The sequence below is a fragment of the Mytilus galloprovincialis genome, chromosome 4, assembly GCF_965363235.1.
Source record: "Mytilus galloprovincialis chromosome 4, xbMytGall1.hap1.1, whole genome shotgun sequence".
In the NCBI taxonomy this organism is placed as follows: Eukaryota; Metazoa; Mollusca; class Bivalvia; order Mytilida; family Mytilidae; genus Mytilus; species Mytilus galloprovincialis.
Window position 1 is genome coordinate 47526851 of NC_134841.1, and position 20111 is coordinate 47546961.

Genomic DNA, 20111 nt, shown 5'->3' on the forward strand with positions numbered 1-20111 from the left:
TGTGGCCAAGTTTGGTTAAATTTGGCCAAGAAGTTTCAGAGAAAAAGATTTTAGTACAAGTTGACTGACAATTTTGGTCATGTTTGACTTATTTGTAGGTCTTACTTTGCTGAACATTTTTGCTGTTTACAGTTTATCTCCATCTATAATAGTATTCAAGATAATAACCAAAAACTGCAAAATTTCCTTAAAATAACCAATTCAGGGGCAGCAACCCAACAACAGGTTGTCCGATTCGTCTGAAAATTTCAGGGCAGATAGATCTTGACCTGATCAACAATTTTACCCCTTGTCAGATTTGCTCTAAATGCTTTGGTTTCAAAGATATAAGCCAAAATATACATTTTACCCTTGTGTTCTATTTTTAGCCATGGAGGCCATCTTGGTTGGATGGCCAGGTCATCGGACACATTTTTAAAACTAGATACCCCAAGGATAATTGTGGCTAAGTTTGGTTAAATTTGGCCTAGTAGTTTCAGAGGAGAAGATTGTTGTAAAAGTTTACAGACGACGGACGCCAAGTGATGAGAAAAGCTCACTTGACCTTTCAGGTCAGGTGAGCTAAAAATGAAATTTTGAATCATCACCAAAAAGTATACAGATATTAAGATTAATATAATTAAGAAGTGTGTAAAGTTTTAAGCAATAATCAAGAATCGTTTTTGAGATACGATGCGACATGTAGGTTGCAGTCTTGTAATTGACTGCTCTATAGGCTTACATGCAAAACAGCTGATCTTTGAAAATAAAAAAATAAAAAATGATACATAGAAAAAAAATTTCATGTTCATATCATGTATGTACTAATGTGAAATTGTGATTTAATCGAGAAAAAAAATGGGGTCTTGCCACGAAGAATAAAAAGTTACGCAATCCTAATGTCAAAACATTTTTTTTCTACTTTCTGTTTGCTATTTTTACTAGGCCGCACCACTTCCAGTAAACATGATATACTTCCACTTTTCTGGATTGATATCCCCCAAAAGATGCAAGATTTTTTTAAAGTCTATATATATGTTTCAATTCAGCATAAACCTACAATTAAACAGAATAAATTGAGTTCAGAAAAAATGCACTATTTTGTTTCCCTCCATGTTTTGACATGCACCGGAAACTGGAGTTGTAATACAAGACTGGTACCTGTAGAAAAAAACACACCCCTGTTTTAGTTACAAAGTACCGTAACTCAAAAAGTTTAAATCTTATTTTCACCAAAAAGTATACAGATCATTTGACCATCATAAAAAAACAACTATATTAAGTTTCATGAAATTTAGATAAGTCGTTCTCAAGTTACGGTGCGACATGTTTACGCCGGACAGACAGACAGACAGACGGACGGACACCGGACATTTGTATACCATAATACGTCCCGTCAAAATTTTGACGGGCGTATAAAAATGTCCAATTACAAAGAAAGACTGATTTTTAAATCAAGAACTGGTTATGTACCACTGAACAAACATTTGCATAAAATAGGCTCATCTAACACTAAATTGTTATGGAATGTAATGTCGAAGAAACAGTAGAACAGTTTTTATTACACTGCAAATATATAACACAGACAGATTTTTATTCGACAGTTTAAACAAAATACAAGTACAGAATATTCAACTTAAAAAAAACAGGATATCATTTTTTACCGAGTGATACAAACGTAAACAGTACGAATAGAATAATACCCTAAAATTGTTATTTTTATTTATTAAATCCTGTACAGAAACTTGTTTTTATTTTTTATACAAAATAAATGGGGTATACCTACATTATAAAGAACTCATTGAGATCTGTTCCCACAAAAAAAAGAACCCAAAGAAAATTTGTTAATGGATAAAATGTTTGTTATACTTATTTTAGATTTTAAAAAAATGAAATGCTGCAAAACAAACGAAAAGTCAGCTGCTCCTTCATAATACTAAAAACGTTGAACACAATATGCCTCTTTGGCAACAGGACGCCGATCTCTGGGTCCAAAACATAAAGTAAAAGTAGTATCCGAAGTCACGGTGTCAATAATAGGTAAAATAGTCACATATGGGTACATCAGTCATCATCGTATAACAATTTTAAAAGGAACAATTTAACAGAACACACAAACATCTACTACATGTATCTACGAACACATTCATTGATTTGAGTGTCTGACGTCAGAAAATTTTATACGTCACATAAATTTGTCGTTCAATGTGCATACAAACAATTTTAAAATTTACATAGGAATGTTAGCATACAGGGTTAAAAAATCAAAAGTATGTAAAAATAAATTTCAGAATTAGACCGAGATTTAAACTAGTCCATAAGTTATATATAGAATTTATAAGAATCCAAAAATAGTTAATTCCACTACGCGACTGAATGATTTTGACGTTTGTGGTTCAACGTATATTGTGATTCATAATAGAAATATATCATAATGACGTATAATAGTACAGAGTCACGTTATAAGAACAAAAGAAATACAAAAAGTCGCATATACAAAACAAACCACCAAAAAATGAAAGCCAATACAAACACATTGACGAGATGTATAAGTACCGAGCCACGTGAAACGGATATCACATAAAACCATTTAACAGTAAAAGTAATATTAATAATAGAACAAAGACAAATGAAAGAACTATAAAACACGTTGTTAAGATGATAAACAACATCAGTACTCAGAATCTATACAGGTGATGTTACAAGGGTTGGTAAAAGTTAGCTCCCTGTAGATTTGAAAAATTTGTTGCTTTATCATTCTCGTAGTATGATACTAAAACTTAACTGTACCTGTAGAAAGCATATTTTTACAGATATGTTGTTTCCCGAGTACTAGTCTATCCTTTACAAAACAAACTTATTCTACAAGGTTACGAATTGAACATTGTGATTAGATCCTTGAATATCAGAATTGTTTTATTGGTATTAATATAGATCGTGTTATCAGAAAATTATACCCAATTGCAATTGTATTGAAATATACACATTTATGGTTTTACAATCTGTCGATTCCTGTATCTCGACAATGCACGTTTTTCTCCTGTCCATCGGATGTATGCCGATTTGTTTTAATTAACGTTGAAGTCACCTATCAACCAACGTGCACCATTGGTAAGTATATCAACGACATCGCCATTGGAGTTAGTGTGCATGGACTTCCTAACCCTTGAACCATCTAAGGGAGGCTATCAACATCTATTAGTTATAACGGACCATTTCACCCGATTTGCCATGGCAATTCCAACCAGGAATCAGCTTGCTAAAACAGTTGCGGAGGCATTTTACAGTAATTTCATCTTACATTATGGAATACCAGATAGAATTCATTCAGACCAGGGGGCAAATTTTGAAAGTACCATCATTAAGGAACTATGTGCCATCACAGGAATGTCCAAGTCAAGAACTACTAGTTATCATCCTATGGGAAATGGACAATGTGAGCGTTTCAACCGGACGCTGTTTGACATGCTTGGCTCACTAGACACCAGCAAGAAGATTAATTGGAAGAGTCATGTTAGTCCATTGGTTTTTGCATACAACTCCACCAGACATGAGAGTACAGGACAGTCGCCTTACATGCTGATGTTTGGACGTAACCCTAGGTTACCGATAGATGCAGCTCTAGGACTGAGGAAAAATCAACAGGAGATAACTACAAAGTATATAAAAGATCTGAAGGACAGAATAACACAGGCACATGAATTGGCAACTACATCCGCAAATAAGGCCAGAGATCAACAAAAGAGCCATTATGATAACAAAGTTAGAGGAGGAACAGTAAGGGTAGGTGATAGGGTATTGGTAAAGATTGTTAGTTTTGAGGGAAAACATAAGTTCGCGGACAGATGAGAACAAGACCCCTACACGGTTCTAAGTCAGCAGAATGAAGATATCCCTGTTTTCATGGTAAGGAAGGAAAATGGAGAGGGACGTATAAGGACGCTCCACCGTAACCTTTTGCTACCTATTGGTTTTTTAAGCGATACACCAGAACCTTCACCTTTACCCACAACTATACCCAAACCGAAACCAAGACCAAGGAAAAGACCTGCCAAGAGGACAGAAGAACTGGGAACAACCCAACCTGACTCCAAAAAGGAATCGGACGAAGAGTCAGAATGGGACTTAAAAATCATCACTAGAACTGGTATGGTTAGTGATTCATCCATCACTGAGGAGAACATACGTAGTAATGATGATGAAGATATGTTGGTTACGAGCCAGACAGAAGGGGACGCCCAGTCATCTGTGGGTACTATTGGTATTCCAGATGATGTTGAGCTTGTACAAGAAGGAAGCGCTTCGAACAATGAGACTGTTCAGGAGGAACCGCCTGATGAAGAAACAGCTCAGGACACTGATACAGATGAGGATGATGAACCAGTTCAGCTACGTCGTTCCACCAGAGAACGGAGAGTACCCCCTCCGATTTAAATCTGGAGATTATGATATGACCAAATCTGCACAGAGAATACCGTTATCAGATTGGGAAAAGAAAGTGCAATACATCACGTCACTGTCAGATAGAGGATATATGGAAGGATTACAGTCTGAGGCAGCAAAGACCATATTGGACATACTGAAGTCGTCTTCACATACTCCTACGTGAAATGACGAGACGTCATTTTTCAGCTGGGGGAGTATGTGGAAGGGTGAAATTTAAATGGTTTGTATGTATATAGTTTTAACTTTCAGAATTGTGCTTTGATCTATATGATGTTATGTTTTTCTGTATAATAAAATATCCATTGGAACGTATTTATTGGATTTGTTTACTTATTTACAGAATAGAATCTTATGTCAATAATAAAAGAATAAAGCATGCTGTTTTGTTTATCTTTATATGCTAATTAAGGTGATGACCTGAGTTCTGGTATGTGAACCCTTTAAATGCCTATTCATAGTACTGATGGTCAGTATTGGTCACTTTGATTATTCTCATTGGTCAGTTATATCACATGTATATGTGTGGAGGGAAATCTCTTTGTTCTTTGAAAATTCTTCTTTTGGATTTACTCAGCATGAAGGCAGACATTTTGAACTATTCATACTAATTCATATTCTGATGTCCATTTGAGTCTTTATACTCAGCCACTGTGTTAATTTGTCACCGTATTATTCATTTAGGTATTTATGATTACTCACATATATTTAATTGTCATTTAATTAATAATTCTAGTGTATTTGAAATGAATGATTGATTGACTGACGGATAATACAGCTAAATTGATTAAATGGTTAAAAACTATAAAAAGTATTAAAAACGTTTATGAGCTAATATTTAAAACCATAAGATATTTATATAAACTATCTGAGTAGTATTTTTCATTAAACTAGTAAATATAAATTAAAAGTAAAGTTTCATGTACAAAATGTGTATTAGTGTAATTGTGCATTTTTGTGGCACAATAGTTATATTCCTTATTTTATATTCAGGAGTTACTATGTACTGTTGATTCCATCCCATGATGGGATATTGTTATTGACCTTTGCATCTAATTGTGAGGTAAGCATTGAGTTGGGTTTTATATGTTTTGCTATCAATGCTTATTATTTTGTTTGCTTATGCTTATTTTTAATTGCTTTGCTTTTGCTTAACATTAGCTATTTAGTTTGTTTCATGTAGAATCTAGTTTTGCATGTAGTTATATTTCTAAGACATTATATTAATTGAATAGTTTGTTAAATTAATAAGCAACTTAATTCAATTAGAGTACATTGATATTTTGTTAGAATAACAAAGTAAGAGAAAGATTAAGAAATTGTATTATTTATTTTAATTGGAAATTCATTGAGTTCATATTGTACTCATGCTATCATTTTTGAACCACGAAGTTTCTCCTTGGTAGATGTACAAAATGGTTCATATCTATTATTCATTATCTTTGCTGTTTTCATACTATTGCAGTTTTAAAAATACGTAATTGCCAGGCCACAGAAGAGGTCGTAGACCTTAAACCCGCGTAATTTGTTTGCACCTGTTCTAAGTCAAGAACCTGATGTTCAGAGGTTATAATTTTTAAGGTTTCTTATATAGATTAGACCGTTGGTCTCCTGTTTGAATGGTTCCACACTATCCTTTTTTGGGGCTCTGTTTAGGTTGCCGTACTGTGTGAGCCAATGCTCCGTGTTGGAGGCCGTACCTTGACCTATAATGGTTTACCTTTACATATTGGGACTTGGATGGAGAGTTGTCTTGTTGGTCCTCATACCACATCTTCTTATATATATATTGAAGGCTTTTGGGGATAATCATAATATGAAATGTAGTAATACATTTGTAGATATCTATATAGCTTAAATTGTGCTTGGTTGATCAGATGAAACGGGAAGTGTAATATCTGTGTTTTCTTTTTTTATTGCTCATCTGGTTTAAGCAGTCGATTCTTATATGGCATTATTGTGATGCGCAAAAATGATGACTGATGACATTCTTTTTCGTGTGCTAAAATTTCCAAGAGCTCTTGGGGGTACCACATCATCATATTTTTATGCCCAACCTACGATATTAAAGGGGTAATAAGTTTTCTGGTCTGTGCGTCCGTTCGTTCGTTCGTCCGTTTGTCCTGCTTCAGGGTTAAGTTTTTGGTCAAGGTAGTTTTTGATGAAGTTAAAAAGTCCAATTAACTTGAAACTTAGTACACAGGTTTCCGTTGATATGATCTTTCTAATTTTAATGCCAAATTAGCAGTTTCTAACCTCAATCTCACGGTCCAATGAACATAGAAAATGATAGTGCGAGGGGTGCATCCATTTAATATGAAAAAATTCTTGTTTATCATGTTGTGAGATCTTGCAGTTGCAGAACTCCTAAAGGGTTATCAAATCTCTCATCATTAGTTTGGTGCACAATGAGTATTTTAGAGGATTAATTGTTTTTATTCTGGGTTTTATTAAATGTATAAATGAGGACTGATACCTCCGAAAATGTATCCCTTTGTTTGATTTAATTTTCTGACTTCTGTTATGTTGCGATTCAAATCTCTCATTTCATTCTCTGTCTCCGTCCAGTGAATATGTTTCGTTGTCTCTTTCTTATGAACTACATGTAAAGAATTTCTGAATTGTTGTTTCAGGGTTTATATAAGTCAGCTGAAACGCTTAATGCGTTTTCAGATTCATCACTCAACAACTACCTGTTCATTGAACACTTACATATGTGTACACTCTTAGAATAATCCAAATGAGGCGGAGATATCATAAATGTCAAGTAGCTCACAGTTTTACTTGTTCTTTCTGGTCACCTCTGGTTTGCATTTGTCTGTCCTACCACAATACTCCCATGATGTACATGGTTCTTTGTTACAATGAAATGCCCTTATTTCCATATGATGTATGGCCTCAAACATGATAAATTGCACATGTCTGGTTAAGCAAAAACCTTCAATGATGAACTTGTCAATTTCTTTCTGAGCCGCAAGAGCTTTCCCCAACTTGTCATTCCATATGTTAACATTGTTTTGTTGTAACTATGAGTAAAATATGAGTCTATGTATTTTGCCTCATGTTACACATGTAAATATGTGTGAGGGTTCAAATAAAGTATATATAATATATATATATTATTTATTCATTTTAGTTTATCGGCCTTTTTCTCTTTAATCTTTGATAAACAACTTCCTTTTTCATTCGCTCTGCATGGCTCGTTGTTATTATAGTAGTTACTTGAATCGCAGGGTTTTGTGTTTGTGGTAGTTTTCAATTTTTAAAAAATTATCTCCTTTGATTAAGGGCCATACTTTTATGTGGAAACATTATTAACATGTCTTTTTTCTTCTCTGTACAGATAGTTTCAATAGCGTTAACTCTTATGTTCATTAAATGTGGCAGAGTACTTTTAATAATCTGAACCAAGTTATTAAAATAGTCTCAGCCGACTGGCATCAGTCTTAAAACTAATTTTTTTTATACAATTATGGTGTTGATAATTATATTTTTCAAAGTTGTACATATATCGATGCTAGTTTGTTATGTTTGGTAAGGAACATGTGTTTACGCTATTTATAGAAAGGTCTGTTTGATTGGATATATAAAGTAAGCGGGAAGAATTTCATGCACGGGTGGTTTGATAGTAGGTAAAGTCATTCGAGTCATTGCAGCAAGTGTTCTAGATGCTTTTTTCCAAATAAATAATTATGAAAATTATTTATTTACAGGTTGATAATCCAAGAAGAGTCGCAAATATTGATGATCATTGATGTTGCAGTGCTAGTTAGAGACAGACAATTTTCACAATTCTCATTGATATCAAATGAATTACGTGTACTTATTACCTGAATAAAAATGCACTTGACTTTTGCAAGTGCAGTCAGGATTCTTCTTCGTCAAAATTATCTCCCCATTACGCCAGTTCATTTTCACAATCGTAGAAATGGAAGCCATTATAGGGATGACGCGCGGCCAATTTTGCTCTTGGAAACCGATAAATTTATCCACATTGCACTATTACGATCCTTAGCTGTCAGTTGTATTTTAAAAGACAAATTTATCAACTAGCTAATGAGCTTTAGTTAATGATCTTGTCTGCATTGATTCAACTTAAAAATATTGTCTGATCGGTTGTCGGGTGGAATTTTCGAATATTCATAAACATTTTAATAAGTTCTAATTAAATATTTCGTGGAGGGGCAGACTAGATTTTTTTAGTGGTTATCACACACAAATTTTTTTTTTATAAAAATCGGAGGTTATGCATTTTCTACATCCAACTTGAAAGATACCCATGTCGTCGACTTGATATCTAATTGTTCTACTTAACTATGTACTAGATAAATTGAAAACTTATGCAAATGTTGTTTTTAAAACAAAACACTTCGTAATTGAAAAGAAAATTGTAATTTTGTTTTGTTTCTATTAACTTTTAAATTTTTTTCACTATAGTAAACATTACAGTAAGCATTTATCGCCTTCTCTAACAAAGAGCTTCGATTCTTTTGTTCTATTTCAACCTGGTTTCCGACTGAGTGGCTACTCCCATGTGAGAGTTTTGTATTATATTGTTAAATGTTTTATGTTCGGTTGAGGTTACGAATTAGAACATAATGACAATAAAGTTACGCAGCTTATTAGGGACATCAAGACCAATGAAGAGTAAACATGTGTTTATATACCATTTTTATATGGAGTTATATTCTTTCTTAAGAACGACGGGTATTTCTTCTGAAGAAACAACCTGGACGATACGTTTCAATTAATGTGCTACAAGGCATAAAATAATGACCTGTGTCAAGATCAAGATATTTCCCGTTTAAAATACAAAGCTACAAATTACTAAAAAAATAATCCTGCTTTGTTGCCAATCTGGTTTTATTGTGCATTTTCTATTTTTAACACCATTATCATAACATCAGCTCACGGATTCTTATTTTTATCTGCTTTTACAGTTCCTTTATTTCTTTACTATCGATTTATATTAGTCTTTTACAACTCTTGTCATTCTCAAACAGAGTAGCGAACACGCGGAATAATTTTATTGTCACCGTTAATGCCATTTGCCTTACATGTAATATCTGTAAATATTGACAATGCAATTACAGACAATTTCAAACTCCTTTTACGGCTGAACCTGTACCACTTTTACTATGAAGTTTTGAATAAATTATATCCTAGAATTGAAAGTTCATATACAGTACTATTTTTCAAGTCAAAATATGGGGCTGTGCGGAAAATTTCAACGTTAATATACAAAGAACTTCCAAGACTTTAAACTTTTAACTAGTATAGGGACGAAGTCCCCTATTACAGTAGAAAATTAAAAAAAAAACAGGAAAATTTCCCGGATTTTTTTATTATACTAATGAACTCAAAATCGTTCAAAAATTTGTCGGATCCGGACGGTCGCGTTTTTGAATTTCCGGATCTGCACAGAAATCTACTTCCGTTTGCGGTCTTGTTTGCAAGAGACTTTGAATAAAATGTTTATTTATCAGTCTAAGAAAGAAACTCAATAAAAATTCATTTTTAAAAATTGTTTGTTATAAAAAAAAGACGTTACCTAATGACAGCGTTTCTTTCTTTACATTGAATATGACGTCATAACGTCACAACTAAATCCCTTACAACAGAACCAAAATCGGAAACGTTACGGTATTTCCGTTTCTCTTTTAACATGTTTGATTTAAAAAAAACAAAAAAACATACAGACTTCGTCCCCATTTCACAGGTAATGCCTGTCTCATATTAAACTCACCAAAGATTGAAAATTTGTATGTGCGCCAGACGGTGTCGTCTACACAAGAATTATCAGTAACGCTCAAATAAAACAAAGTTAAAAAGGTCAAAGTACGAAGTTGGAAAGCATTGAGGACCAAAACCTCTTAACGTTTTGCCAAATACAGCTAATGTAAATAAACTCATCATAGATACCAGGACTAAATTGTGTATATACGCCAGACGCGCGTTTCGTCTACAAAAGACTCATCAGTGACGCTCAAATCCAAAAAGTTAAAAAAGCCAAATGAAGTACAAAGTTGAAAAGCATTGAGATCTATTTCTTAGGTAGAAATGCTTTAGTATTTCAAAAATTCAAAGTTTTGTAAACAGTTAATTTATAAATATGACCATATCAATGACAACTCATGTAAACACAAGTGCTGACTACTGTACTGGTGCTCCCCCATCCTTGGCTTAAGGTTCATGTGGACCCAATGGCTAAAATGGCCGTATTTTCACCTCAAAATTTTCTCTGAGAACAGGCAAACCTGTACATCTGGAAAAGTATTAAGGCATAGCATGCCCTAGATAAATAGAATTCAAATGCATTGTATGATTTAGAAAATTCATAACCTAACTGGATTTTGCCGTACACTTTTTTTCGTCTCTGCAGAAGATGATAACATTAACAAACAGTTGAGTTTACCTGGATATGGTCCACTCAGGTACACAGTTTAAATAACCAATTGATGTCAGGTATCCATTGTCCATCTAATGTCCATGTCAATTAAAAATGCTCACTTTAATTTTTACCTGCGGGGAAGTTCTCAAACCTGTTTCCCAACTTAGTTTATTTTGGCACCTTCTGGAGGAATGAAAAAAGTGCACGGCAAAATCCTGGTAAGTTTTTATTTTTCTAAAACATAAAACATATTTAAAATTCATTTATCTAGGGCATGCTATGCCTGAAAAAATTTACAGATGTGCAGGTTTGTCTGTACTCGAGAGTAAATTATGAGATGAAAATACGGCCATTTTAGCCATACGGTCCACATGAACCTTAAGGTTTTCAACAGGGTTCAATTTGACCGATATGCATATGTATATTAACTGATTACATTTCCAAGTTATGTCTCTAAGAGATGAATCATATTGATCATATCGGGAACCAGAACGTGAACAAAATTATCTATGAATATTATATATATATATATCTTCACAAAAGAGGCATGATTTGAGAAACAGCTGTATTTATAACGTGCAACCTATATCCAACAGCATCCTTAATTGGATCATAGATATAATAGCCATATCACAGGCCACTACGCCCAGTGCCGTGCATTTGATATTTCAAAGGAACGTTTTAAGTTTTAAGGCAAAGCATGCCCTAGATAACTTAATTTCAAATATATGTTTTATGTTTTTAGAAAGATAAAAAGTAAACTGGATTTTGCAGTGCACTTTTTTCATTTCTCCAGATTGCTAAAAAATAAACTTAGTCTGGAAAGAGGTTTGAGAACGTCCCTACAGGTAATAATCGAAGTGAACTGTTTTGATTGACATGGACAATAGATACCTGACAATAATTGGTAATTTAAACTGTGTTCATGAGTGGACCATATCAACCGAAACTCAACTGTTTGTTAATTTCATCCTCTGCAGGGACGAAAAAAGTGTACTGCAAAACGTTTGAATTTTCTAAATAATACAAAGCGTTTGACTTTTATTTATCTCGAGCATGCTTTGCCTTGAAATTTGTCCTGGTGCACAGGTTTGTCTGTACTCAGAGTAAATTTATAGGTGAAAATGCAGCAATTTTAGCCAAAAGGTCCACATGAACCTTAAAAAGGAGCCAATGTAGGACAGGTACACGAATATCTTTCAGAATCCTGTAATAATCTAGTTAGAAAATATTTCAAGATCTTACATGAATAAAGACAAACAAATCAAATGCACTACTTATATACATGTAAGGAACTATGAATATTGTTCATTTGCGATTTTATCTTCCAAGGTTATAGATACATGAGTTGTCTTCATATGTCATATACATTAAGTACGTTTGAAAAAAAAATCACTCTTTTTGTCAAATAACACCTTGGTTCTACGTGAGCACACAAACCAATGTTTTTACCGTTTTCATGTATCATGCCTGTAAACTGTTCCAGCTATCCGGAATATCTTTAAAAGTCGGTTTACATGTTTCACAAATACTCGATATTTCCTAATTATTTTGTTATTTTTTTCTGTTCTTGACGCTTATTCCTTGGCACCCGGCATAATTGTGCTAGCTTAAATGGTGTAACGATAGGAAAGCGTGAAGGGTTCTGTATATACAATTGCCTAGAATATAACAATTCCTTGGAATATTAAGGGTGGGCCTATCGCCGCTGGGTGTCATCATTTCAAAGGTGTTTGCATCATTATTGTGTTATTAAAATCCCGATTCAACATGTACAATAGTTTTATTGTTATCAATAATGACTTGTGTATGTATACAGGGAAACCTCTATTACCACTATAGTATATCTTTTTGGGTTCATTAAATGGCATTATAATTGCATGCGACGTGCCATCAATACAACCATCAGCTTCCTTTAGTTTGTTACGTTTCCCACGTTAATGTCGCCATTGACGTCGAGTTGGTCATGTTCTGTTTTTATGTCGGGTAACATTTTAACCAAATAAGGATCAACAAAAGCATTTTGCGTCGATTAAGTCTTTCGATATGTTTAAATCGATATGAAATGGAAACAAACACATTCAAGATTTTTCCAAAAAATTAGTCAGTTACACAATTAAAAACATGCATTAGAAATTAAAAAGTTGCCCATTTGCATTATTGTAATTACATAAAATTAAAGCTCGGGATCACTTACTGTTTTTGGTATATTTGCAGATGCGTATACGTCAACGTATATGATACGGTTGGTACGTCTTAAAATGACCGACCTCTATTAGAGCATTTGCATTATTCACGTTTATGGATACGTGCACGGATCGACGTATACGTATCGGGCAGATTTTAGTTTTAGTCCCGATCTCAATTAAAACTAAACATATGTAAAATATGAACCAAATGTTGTTGATATATAGTCAAAACACTAAATATTTATTGCTTTTATTAGACCTGGAACATACATGCTTCGTATTTAATAACCGTGTGTGATAAGTGTATCTTTTTCATGTACAAATATAAAAGGATCAAATCGAATACACCTTGCTTACAAAAATTTACAGGAACATTTTGTGTAAATAAAACTGTGTGTATTGCCAGAGGTGAGTTAAAAAGGGTCCCTGTCCCCGTTATCTAGGATTTATTTAAAATTCTCATGGAATTTTATGGTCCGGGCCCCATTTTCAAACTGCTTATAATATCGTTCAATTAAGCGGACTATACCCATTACCTATCTCCCATCTAAAAAAAACCAATCTGGATCTACCATTAATTGCTACACAAGTTATGTTTTTTGCTTAACTACCCCAGCTAATATTTTTATTTGTTCATGTACGTGTTTACTCTAAATTTCAGATATTTAAAGTTATTGAGACACAAGGGTGTTGATTGGGGTATGTAGGGCTTAATTTTTGTATGCCTTATCTTTAAAAACAAAAGTGTCTATTCTATAACATCATTTGTATATTCTACACATTTTTCTCGCTGCGTTGAAGACCTATTGGTAGTCTTCGCCAGTTTTCCGCTATTTGGTGCGATTGTCTTTGACATATTACCTATTTCAATTCTTAATTTTACACGGACGTAATATCCGCCCATGTCAGCATCCTTTAATCTATGTTCTCTGTTTTTTTTAAACAAATGAAAAAACATAAACCCCAATAACCTAGCTGTTAAATGTTCGTTCCCTTACCACTAAATTTAACAAAAATTTCAAGTATATTTTTTTATATTTAATATTATTCCCTGGACTCAGAATCGTAGAGCCTGAAGAAGAGATTCCAAAGATATCATGTCGATGTTAATAAAGATACTTCAACATTTTGTGCCTCAAAATTTCTTTTTCCTCGATCATCAATTGTCTAGTGGACATCTTACGGGATCTTTCAATATTTCTGGCCATACGTCATCATCATTGTCTGAAGATTCTTGAAGTTGCTGATCTGGGTGAGCATCTTCACCTACATTCCTCAAATGACGGCGAACTCTCTCGTTGATATTTTGCCTAGGGCCGGAAGTCGCGAGACGCTGGTTGTTGTGGCCTGATGTGAGATGTAGAGGACTGATTGCGAGATGTTAACGGAGGGTTGTGAGATGTTGACGGCGGGTTATGAGATGTTGACGGCAGGTTGTGAGATGAAGACGGCGAGTTGTTAGATGTTAACTGCGGGTTGTGATATGTTGACACCGCCAGGGGAGAAATGTGTTTGGATCATTAATTCTGCGATGTCGCCACTTTAAAAATTCGACAGGAGAAACACCAGAAACATTTTTGATATTCATTACTCATTTTATCAGAATATGGTTCCTAATTCCCGACGTAGACCCTCCCGGATTGATCGCCGAAATCAGTTGTTGACATTTATGTGGCTGAAATCATACCCATTGATGAATCATCTTTCTTTTATCTTTGACTTAAGCATTTCCCAAACATCACGCATTGTTCACGCAACCTGGCAATCACTTGAGGCCAATTTATGCCATACTAATACTTGTCCAAGCAATGAGGAATAGTTGGGTATGCGGGGCAGATGGAGACATATTCCCCGGGTCGTAGGTTGTATAAATAGCACCTCGCACAAAATATATCGCCCGAACAACGAAATACAACAGATGTATTACAGTGGTCATCGTCGTTTTCATTGCATACATGTACAAACGCAAGTTGTTATTGACAATGAATAGCGAATACGGCATGTAAAGTATGAAATTTTTAGGTCATACCAACGATGCCCAATCGTTTGCTCTGATGTCGGAGATTTCCGAAAATGGACAGCTCCCTATTCCGGTACACTGTTTTTACTTGGTGACTGCATATTTGTCAGATTTGTGTAAAAATTATCTAACCCCGACCTCAATTAAAATTTGATTAAAATTTAAAGCTTTATAAAATATTTTCATCGGGACCAACTTGACTTGATTTAATCTTTCCTCGTATAGATGTTTTACGATACGTCAAAACGGATACGCCAGCAAATACGTGAATAATATTTATGCAAATATAATTGGACATAATGTAGTACTAAATCCTGACTTTGTTTATATACGTTTTGTTATTTATGTACTTTCAGGGTTATTTATTTATGTCGTATAAATAAAACATCTTAAACTTAACGAGTCCAAGAACCCTGTTGCATATATTGTTTTCGTTTCTTACTGTAACTAACAATAAAGCTAAATTTATAGGTAATTGTGGTTTTCTGCCTCACATTAAAAAGTATGGTGATTGATTAGTTGATTTATGTTTTGTACAGTTATATGCACGAATAAGTGATCCTACATGTAACTTCAAATTGAGTTTTTGATTTGGTTCCCAAGTTCCTAACATAGAGAGTAAAATACGGTTTGATCTTTCAGTCATTCCATTTCCAATTACATAAGTAGTTGTTCTAGATTTATTAGTTCACTAAAGTTTACATAGTTCCTGTATTAAATTTTATTCAAAATCTGCTCCTTGATCTGAATGAATGCATTTCGGTATTCCGCATTTGACAATACACTGGTGTAAAAGAACTGTTCCTGTAGTTTTAGCTGTCTGGTTGCTTGTTGAAAAAGCTGAAGAGTCACAATTTATAAAAGTAAACTATTATAGGTCAAAAGTATGGTCTTCAACACGGATCCTTGGCTCACACCGAACAGCAAGCTATACTATGTAAAGGGCCCCCAATATTACTGGTATAAAAGCATTCAAATTGAAAAACCAACGGTCTAATCTACATAAAAAACGAGAAACACTTATGAAAAGAGGTGAACAAACGACAACCCCTGAGCATAAGAGTCCATGCATACCAAATCTAAAGGTTGTGAAGTCGTAATACTTTCCAGTGGTTCTCCGGATGGTGTTTTTTTTTCTTTTGATACAACGACCACAGGGATTTACAAGAAGCTAAAATAAAATAACTTATATTCTAATTCGTCACCTCAAACGTATATAAAGTTTATTTTTAATAAAAACAAACACTTGTTTCATAGGAATAGCTCGCCAGCATGTGCAGCTTACTGTTATATTTTATTAAATCAAAATATTGAGTCCCGATGTCATGATATCGACAACACAGCTGCAAAGTACACGACAGCCTACAAAATAGAAAAACAAAATCAGAAATCATATATATATATATATAAACGCCTAAAAAGTGTACATAATAACACCAATGATATACAAAGGAACTATAAATGTAATTATTTATAAATATTTCGGATAACAGATATCCTTCGTCAGTCAGATTCTGATGTTAAATGAATCATCTTTAAGTCTTCTTAGATTAAACTTTTACTAAATCTTGAAATTTATACAATAAAAAAGGCAAACCGAACATCAGTTAAGACGCTTGCACCATTCTAAAATTTTGTTGAATATGACATAGGTTATATGATTAATTACATCAGAGAGTTCAAATATATGCTTTAAATAAAATAATAATGTGTGATGTGAACTAGCACAATTTTAAAGCTTTAACGGTGTCGATATTATGATGTTACAAGAAAGATTGCGTCAATAAAAATTCCAAATAAACAGCACTGAACGGTCTAAATTTCTAAATATTTCAGATTTGACAACTGTAGTGTAGTTGCATTAGAGTCTGCGATGTTCAAAACAAACGGCCGTTAAAATATAATAACAAATTTTAACTAAAGTAAAATAGTTGGACGTGGCTTGGTACTTATACATCCCTAAAAAAATTAAGCAATTTAAATTGTTATATTCGACAGATTTATTTTAGAGATGAGTAAGGTAAAGAAATAGAAACGGAGACTGTAATAATAAGTAATATAACCCAGATGTGAAGCATTGCATGGTGTCGAACTACATCTTTTCATTTATCCCATTTGGTACCAAAGTTGTTAATTTTCTTATCCAAAATCTTTCCCGAGTAAGTCTATCCTCCCTAGACCAAGCAGAGTTGAGGTCAATGATAATAATGGTCAGTCGATTGAGATCTGCCTTAGTGTGCCCAGGGGAACTCAAATGTCGACTAAGAGGGAGGTCTGGCTTGCATTGGTAGTCGCTACCATGACAGTTCATTCGTTTGTGATACGGCTGTTCTGACTCGCCTACATACTGTTTACCACATTTACACTGTAGGAGATACACAACATTTGTAGTCTTGCAATTAACATTGCAAAATATGGTGTATTCTGTACAAGTGGAGTGACTGTCTGGGTATCCAGTATTTGTTTGCAATTCAGACATCGTTTGTTTCCACAACCCCTACAAGAGCCAACTGACGAAGAGCCTGCTTGAGAGGATAACTCAGCTCTCACCAGCAAGTCTTTAAGGCTTTTGGGTCTGCGGAAAGCCAGTACAGGTGGCTCGGGAAAGATCTTGGATAGTTTAGGATGTTTTTCGATATCTTTCCAACTTTCGCGGATAAGACGAGACAAGTTGTCAAATTTTGGATGGTAAGTCAACACAAAAGGCACCCTCCTGTTGACCTTTTTGACTTTATATTGTAAAAGTTCATCTCGGCTGATGTTGCTAGCACGAGAAAAACCTTTATCAATGTATTTCCTTTTGTAGCCTCGATGTTTTAGGTGACCGCGAAGTTCTTGTAGTCGTTTTTTGGCAACATCGTTGGTGGAGCAAATCCTTTTTATTCGTATGGCCTGGCTGTAGGGAATGCTCTTGGTGCAATGTTTAGGGTGACAACTTGAAGGAGACAGATATTGATGTTTGGTCTGTGGGCTTGCAATACAGATCTGTAAATATGTTTCCATCCCTCACTTGCGTTGTAGTGTCAAGAAATGTGATCTTAGAGTCAGAGATTTCATATGTGCATTTTATTGAGGGATGGGCACCGTTGGCATGTTGAATAAACAAATCTAGTTCTTGTTCAGTATTATCCCACTTCATGTCAATATCGTCAATAAATCGGAACCAAGAGAGGGGTTCATAAAGAAAAGAATTGGGAATTCTCTAATTTCCCCATAAAAATATTGGCATAAGACGGGGCCATCTTTGTTCCCATTGCTGTTCCATTAACTTGGAGAAAGTTTTCACCATTAAATGTGAAGTTATTGCATTTTAATACCAAAGTTAGAAGCTGGATGAGACATTCAGTTGGTGGATGTAAGGTGTTACGAGAGTTCCAGACTTCCCTACAGGCTTCAATACCATCGTCATGGGGGATATTAGTATAGAGGGAGGTAAACATCAAGCGAGACAAGGATCGTTTCAGGTGGGAGAGGGTTCAAAGATTCCATTTTTTTAAGATAATGTGTTGTGTCTTGTATATATGATGGTAAATTTTCTACGTGTGGTCGGAGATAAAAGTCAATGAATTCTGATATTTTCTCTGTGGGGTGGTCATTGGCGGAAACAATTGGTCTACCTGGATTATTGACTTTATGTATTTTGGACAGAAGATAGAAACGCCCCGGCTTTGATTTCACACATGTTTATCAGGTTTGTGGTGATCTCTTTGTTAAATTGAGGGGTGGGGTCAGAGTAATTTCTTATAGAATCTCTCATCAGAGAGTTGACGTTCCGCCTCTTGAATGTAGTCGCATCTGTCCATGACGACAACAGCGCTACCTTTATCTGCTGGTTTAATTATAATGTCGTCTCTGTTTTTAAGTAACCGCACAGCTTCGTTTTCTTCAGAAGATAAATTGTTGAATGTTTGGGAAGTAGCAGTGGATAGATGTGTTACGTCGGATTTAATTTTGTCAAAAAGATGTTCTAAAGTAGCACATTTACTGGGTTTAGGAATCCATGAACTTTTTTTCCTGAATCTGGGAATATCGACATCTTCTTGGTCGTCATCTGAGTCGAGATCACTTGTGTCACTATCAGTGGAACTTTTTGTGGTGTCCTTAGAAAAATATTCCTTGATTCTGAGGGATCTTGCTAACTTGTCTAGGTCATCTTCCAAAAGTATAGAATCTATTTTGCCCGGCGTGGGACAAAAATTTAGACCTTTTGACAGTACCTTAGTTTCGGTCTCCGACAAAGCTACTGAAGACAAATTGACTACAGTGTTTGTAGAGTTCATGCAGCCTTGTTTTTTCTCCTGAATCGGCGATTCCGGGATTTTTTTCCGGTTATGATGGTACGATTGAGAGTTAAGGTGGTCTGCACTCTAACAACAGTGTCTAAAAGTACGCCGTCTCGTTTAAATTTATTAACTTGTTTTTGTGTAGTTTCCGGGATTCAATGCGCAAGATGTCATGGAGGCGCTCGTTGATGGTGAGCAATTCAGGACCGTAAGTTCTTGGCATGATTAATGTAAAGATGGTTATATATATATATATACATATGAATCTTAATAATCAAACAAACAATGTCCTACTGATAGTATACATATCTATCTATCTATGCGTGAAAACATTTCAAATATACAAGCATCTAAATCCGGGGGGGGGGGGGGGGGGTAGGGGTCTTTAACTAAACTAAGCTGCCTTACTAAACGGTATACGAGCTTCGAATGACAACATATCTTAAATTACTTCAACAAGACAATTATTTGCGCTTTAAAAATCCCGTGCTATTTACATTACAAATATCATACTTAATATATTTTCGCAATGCGACAAATGTTGACCAATCCGAAATATCATATATTTAAAACACAAACCTGTTTATCTAATATAAACACCAATAGATGGCCACTATGCGGACACTTAATCACGTGTGATAGTTTACATAATAGAAACCACGTGTATGATCAACTTTAATAAATACATTAATTAAATACATATTTATGACATTATCGTGATGTATTATAATGCTAATCATTTTAGCTTAACGGATTGCCTTTTTATACACTGGTTGGTGATTTATCTGCTACATGTACATCCATGT